The sequence below is a fragment of the Schistocerca americana genome, chromosome X (genome assembly GCF_021461395.2).
Source record: "Schistocerca americana isolate TAMUIC-IGC-003095 chromosome X, iqSchAmer2.1, whole genome shotgun sequence".
NCBI lineage: Eukaryota > Metazoa > Arthropoda > Insecta > Orthoptera > Acrididae > Schistocerca > Schistocerca americana.
Window position 1 is genome coordinate 222,935,152 of NC_060130.1, and position 7,045 is coordinate 222,942,196.

Genomic DNA, 7,045 nt, shown 5'->3' on the forward strand with positions numbered 1-7,045 from the left:
ATAGAAAAATCAGACCGCGGTCAGAGTAAAGGCACTTCGACTAGACCTAGAGCTGGCTGAAACCCAAAGTGGGAAGTTCCGAGATATTTAGCGATTTATGGAATGTATATGAAAAAGACACATTGGACGCCATAGGAGCGAGTGTGTTCACTCAGTTAACAAAGTATTTTCCCTACTGAGGTCGAATTTGAGTATGACAGTGAAGTTATCTGGTCGCATGTAACATGTCGAGGTGAAACCAAATTAATTCTTCAATGTTCTTACCGTCCACCCGTCTCCGCTGTGACCGTTTTAGAGTCATTCAAAGGAAGTCAATGGTCAGTAACGCGGCTATACCCAGATCTTGTAATATTAGTTGGAGATGACTTTAACCTACTGAATATAAATGATGACTAACTGAAACCCTAAGCTGCCGACAGGTGTTGTTGATATATCTCGATGTGGACAGCTGAAAATGTGTGCCCCGACCGGGACTCGAACCCGGGATCTCCTGCTTACATGGCAGACGCTCTATCCATATGAGCCACCGAGGACACAGATGAATAGTGCGACTGCAGGGACTTATTCCTTGCACGCTTCCCGTGAGACTCACATTCCCAAGTGTCCACAATTCTACATTACATATGTAGAATTCTACATTACATATGTAGAATTGTGGACAGTTGGGAATGTGAGTCTCACGAGAAGCGTGAAAGGAATACGTCCCTGCAGTCACGCTATTCATCTGTGTCCTCGGTGGCTCAGATGGATAGAGCGTCTGCCATGTAAGCAGGAGATCCCGGGTTAGAGTCCCGGTCGGGGCACACATTTTCAGCTGTCCACATCGAGGTATATCAACAACACCTGTCGGCAGCTGAGGGTTTCAGTTAGTCATCATTTTCCAGGGAAAAGCCGCACGGTCATCAACAGTATTCTGTTCTTTCGAGAACAGTTACTGTCTTCATATATAACTACCGAATATAGACTGGAAACGTCAATGGATTCTTTGCAGAGGGTACAGACAGACAGTCTTGCGGAGTTCTTTTGAATACGTTTCCCGAAAACTGTCTTGAGCAGCTAGTTCGACAGCCCACACATAAATATTTTGGATCTTGTAGCTACATACAAGCCTGAACCTAATCGACGGCATCACTATAGAGACAGGCATTGGTGACCATTATGTCATCATGGCAACTTTGGCTACTGAAGTTAATAAATCAGTCAGGAACAGACAGTTGTTAGCATCCCACTTAGACCATGAACTGACATCATTTAGTTGCAGTAAGGTGGACGTAGAGGAAATATGGGCAAAGTTTAAACAGATTGTAAATCATACTGTGAAGAAATATATGATGAGTAAGTGGATTAATGGCGGAAAAAACACACCGTCGTTAAATTCGACAAATGCTGAGGAAGCAAAGGTTGTTACACTCTCGATTCAAGAGAGAACGCGCAAATGAAGAAGGACAAATTTAATAAAATTTCGTGCGTCTGTGGAAAGATCGATGCGCGAAGCTTACAACTACGACCACTGTCATACATCAGCAAAAGATCTTGCCGAGAACCCCAGAGAATTCTGGTCCTGTGTTAAATCACTAAGTTGGTCTAAGTGTTCTGTCCAGTCGCTGGTTTACCAGTCTGGTGTGGTAGAGAAGATAGCAAAACGGAAGCCGAAGTATTAAACTTAACGTTTGGGAAATCGTTCACGCAGTAGAACAGTACAAACATACCGTCTTTTGACCATCGAACAGATTCCTGTACGGAAGACATGGTAATAATTGTCACTGGCGCAGAGAATCAGCTGAAAGAACTGAAAGCGAGTATGTCACCAGGTCGTGATGAAATCTTAATTCGATTTTACAGAGAGGTGTACAGCGTTCGCCTCTCACTTATATTGCTTTTATCTCAAATCTCTTGCCAAGCGCAAAATCCCAAACGACTGGAAAAAAGCGCAGGTGGGGGTGAGCAGCAATCTGCGGTTGTTTGCTGATGATGCTGTGATGTACGGGTACGTGTCGGCACTGAGTGACTGTAGGAGGATAGACGATGACTTAGAGAAAATTTCTATTTGGTGTGATGAGTGGCAGCTGGCTTTAAATAAAGGTAATGTAATTTAATGCAGACAGAAGGAAAAACGAACCCATAATGCTTGAGTGCAGCATTATCAGCTTGCTGCTTGACACAGTCATGTCGATTAAATATCTTGGCGTAGCCCTGCGAAGCGATACGAAATGGAAGAGCATTTAAGAAACGTAGTAAGAAAGGCAAAAAGTCAACTAAGGTTTATTGGGAGAGTTTTAGGAGAGTGTCATTCATGCGTAAAAGGGAAAGGATACAGGACACTAGTGTGGCCCACTATTGAGTACAGTTCGAGTGTCTGGGATGCACACCAGTCCGGATTACAGGAAGAAATCGAAGAAATTCAGAGACGAGCTGCTAGATTTGTTCCTGGTAGGTTCGAACAACACGCAAATATTACAGAAATGCATTGAAAACCAAATGGGGATCCCTAGAGGGGAGGCGACGTTCTTTTTGGGGAGCACTGTTGAAAAAATTTAGGGAACTGCCATTTGGGGCTGACTGCAGAACGATTCTATTGCCGCGAATGTACATTTCGCGTAAGGATCAGGAAGGTGACATTAGAGATTGGGGCTGATACAGAGGCATATAGACAGTCGTTATCCCTCGTTCTGTTTTCGATTGGAACGCACCGTATGGTGGCTTTGCGGACTATGTTTTGTGACGGCTCCCAAACCCAAGGTCTTCGGCGGTACTTTTGGAGCAGCCACCACAAATTGTATAAAGCGTGGGTAGTGACCAGGATGTAGGTATTTCTGTTAGCCGAAAAATAATTTATGACAAGAATTGCACCAGATAGAATGAATAGATAACTTATCTTTATTTCTGACGAAACGTGCATCAGCAGTACAAGTCCAAGTAACATCCAAGAGTAAAGCATTTCCGAAATGCTTCCACCCCTGCCCTAAAGGCAATGATCATACCCGTTTCGACACCAGATAAGTCGTTCCACCTTCGCATTACAACACGACTTCACTGTTTTTCGGGTACTCCCGACACGCTTTACGTTCCCTCCACTGCTATTGCTGCCACATGCCGCCTATGAGTGGTTGTTGCATGTTGGCGTCGGACACTGACGGCAGTGACATCAATGTGAATGGGCCGTGTATCAGTGACCAGAAGATAAGAAGTCGGGATGGTAGGCAGAGAGGTTCTTTGTGTGGACAATTCAGCGCCACACCAACAGAAGGCTATAGGAAGTGAGCAAATTCGAGCAGCTGATTGCTGACTTAGAGAGACGAGAAGCTTATTAGATAAGTGCAGTACTTTACTAGGTGCTAGCGATTTAGCCAAAGCTGTTTCACGGAGGAAGACTGCACTGTAGTTCCTTCTCTAGATTGTCGCACAGATGACAAAACGGTAGATATCGAAACAGACGACAGAGGGATAGAGAAACAATTAAAATCGCTCAAAAGAGGAAAGGCCGCTGGACCTGATGGGATACCAGTTCGATTTTACACAGAGTACGCGAAGGAACTTGCCCCCGTTCTTGCAGCGGTGTACCGTAGGTCTCTAGAAGAGCGTAGCGTTCCAAAGGATTGGAAAAGGGCACAGGTCATCCCCGTTTTCAAGAAGGGACGTCGAACAGATGTGCAGAACTATAGACCTATATCTCTAACATCGATCAGTTGCTGAATTTTGGAACACGGATTATGTTCGAGTATAATGACTTTTCTGGAGACTAGAAATCTATTCTGTAAGACTCAGCATGGGTTTCGAAAAATGCGATCGTGTGAAACCCAGCTAGCGCTATTCGTCCACGAGACTCAGAGGGCCATAGACACGGGTTCACAGGTAGATGCCGTGTTTCTTGACTTCCGCTAGGCGTTCAATACAGTTCCCCACAGTCGTTTAATGAACAAAGTAAGAGCATATGGACTATCAGACCAATTGTGTGATTGGATTGAAGAGTTCCTAGATAACAGAACGCAGCATGTCATTCTCAATGGAGAGAAATCTTCCGAAGTAAGAGTGATTTCAGATGTGCCGCAGGGGAGTGTCGTAGGACCGTTGCTATTCACAATATACATAAATGACCTTGTAGATAACATCCGAAGTTCACTGAGGCTTTTTGTGGATGATGCTGTGGTATATCGAGAGGTTGTAACAATGGAAAATTGTACTGAAATGCAGGAGGATCTGCAGCGAATTGACGCATGGTGCAGGGAATGTCAATTGAATCTCAATGTAGACAAGTGTAATGTGCTGCGAATACATAGAAAGAAAGATCCCTTATCATTTAGCTTCAATATAACAGGTCAGCAACTGGAAGCAGTTAATTCCATAAATTATCTGGGAGTACGCATTAGGAGTGATATAAAATGGAATGATCATATAAAGTTGATCGTCGGTAAAGCAGATGCCAGACTGAGATTCATTGGAAGAATCCTAAGGAAATGCAATCCGAAAACAAAGGAAATAGGTTACAGTACACTAGTTCGCCCACTGCTCGAATACTGCTCAGCAGTGTGGGATACGTACCAGATAGGGTTGATAGAAGAGATAGAGAAGATCCAACGGACAGCGGCGCACTTCGTTACAGGATCATTTAGTAATCGCGAAAGCGTTACGGAGATGATAGATAAAGTCCAGCGGAAAACTCTGCAGGAGAGACGCTCAGTAGCTCGGTACGGGCTTTTGTTGAAGTTTCGAGAACATACCTTCACCGAGGAGCCAAGCAGTATATTGCTCCCTCCTACGTATATCTCGCGAAGAGACCATGAGGATAAAATCAGAGAGATTAGAGCCCACACAGAGGCATACCGACAATCCTTCTTTGCACGAACAATACGAGACTGGAATAGAAGGGATAACCGATAGAGGTACTCAAGGTACCCTCCGCCACACACCGTCAGGTGGCTTGCTGAGTATGGATGTAGATGTAGATGTAAGGCAAGTATCCAGCTTTATTTTATTAACACCCTGTAAAACATCGTTGCGCTCACGGTTAGTCCTTTCGATGTTGACGTACAGGAGGAATGGGTACGCGAGTGTCACTTGTATTGGACGTGGCTGACCGCGGGCGAGAGCTGCCCGCTAATGACGTACACGGCGCAGACAGCGCTTGCCCGCCGGCGGCTGCGGCGGCGGCTGCCGGCGACGCGAGATCGCCACCAGCTGTTGCACGCTCAGCGCCTCCGTCAACGCTCCGGGCGCCCTCCCATGAATATGGACCAAAAATTAGCGCTCACTCCTGTTTACTTTTCTTTTCTGTTAGTGACTCACCCGCGTTTGTGGCGACGTGTAATTTGACCTGACGCTCCACTGGGCGATACAGAAGGCGACTAGGAGAGGATGTGGAAGCGTTCTTAAAATCTGCAATTAAAGGAGGACCTAACGATGTTCTTGTTCTATATTCACTAACGATAGCTCCTACCAGATTCCAACGAAGCCGATTCCCTGCTGACAGATCGTATCTGAACACAGTCAAGGCAAGAGAAAGAAATGCTGTGTGAGAATCATACAACGAATTCTACAGGATATATCATAATTAATAGCGAAATCTGACACTGGTGGAAGTGTACGATGGTAGAAGCAAAAGAGTTGCGCTAAAAATTGGGCCACAAACGAGCCGTTTGTGAAATAATTGCCAATTAGTACTTACGAGCCGCTACTCATTACAGTTTGAAATATTGTCCCAGTTAGGAGAAACGTCAAATGTAAACTTCTCCGTCTAATTGATCTTAAATTTCACCCATCTACGTACACAACTATATTCCGCAATCCACCTTGCGGCGTGTGGCGGAGGGTAATTCTGGTACCACACCTGATCCCGCCTTTACTGTTCCATTCGCGAATGGTGCGTGGGACAATAACTGACAGTAAATCTCCGAATTTGCTCAAATTTCTGGAATTTTCTCATTGTGGTCATTACAAGGGATGTACGTGGAACGAAGTAATATGTTGTTCAGCTCTTTCCGGAAAGTACACTCTGGGAATTTCAATAGTAAAACTCTACGTGATCCACAATGTCTCTCTTGAAGCGTCCACCAGTGGAATTTGTTGAGCAATCTCCGTTACGCTTTCACGCCAGCTAAACTATTCCGTGACGAAACATACCGTTCTTCGTTGGATCTTGTCTATCTGTTCTTTTAACAAGACGTACCTGTGAAATTTCAACGCTGTCACAAACAAAAGTCGCAGGCGGCTGAAAATTTGTGTCATTATCTTGGCGTGCTAAATTCAGTGGGTAAATCCAATTTGCTGAACAAAATTTTTTTCATCACTTTTGAATTTTAGACCGTTGAAAAAACGATATTTTTTAAAACCACACGTGAAGTTGTTGCTTATCACGGTGTATACATCACAAAAATATTTTGAGCCAAAAATATTTAAAACTGACAGAAGAGTAGCACTTTTTCGTTTCGGTGATTTCGATTTTTTCAAAAAAAAATTAAGTATAGTGACCTATTTAAGACTATATACATACTAAATGTGTAAATTGATTATAAAAATTTTGTTTTTTAATATGTGACAAGACTTAATCGTAAAATGGAATTACTAGGACATTATACAACGTTTTGTCCAGTATGAAAGAAAAGTAAATAAAAGACTATTTGACAGGTTTGAAAATATTTATCTTTATTTTCAGTTCACATTACACCACGATTTCGTTCTCCGCTGCGTCCGGTCATCGGCTACGGTTAAAGCTGGCCACGCGGAATAAAAGTGGGTCTTCTCTGGCCGTCGGGAGTCATGCTGTCATCAATCGCCAGGCTTCCGCATCGCGTTAGAGTTGATAGACTACAGGGGCCATACCGCCAGAGTGTATGTGTATGTACGTGTCTTGATATGAATAAAGTTATGTAAAGTAACTAAACTGTGTTCGAATGTTGATCACTTACTCGCCCTAAGAACCTCACGCCCAATCACCACCCATTCTATTAAGGAAACCTTTATAAATATTTACTTTCCGGTTCACAATTGAGTCCACCGCGAATGCAAGTCCGCGTGTCTGGAAATTGTAGAAAAAATGTAAATTATAGCT

General features: G+C 43.8%; 1 non-coding gene across 1 annotated transcript; it reads right to left on the reverse strand.

Annotated features, from left to right (window-relative positions):
• Positions 1-459: 459 nt before the first annotated feature.
• Trnat-ugu lies at positions 460-533 on the reverse strand. Its single transcript has one exon. It is a non-coding gene; the product is annotated as a tRNA-Thr (tRNA).
• Between the last annotated feature and the right edge of the window lie 6,512 nt (positions 534-7,045).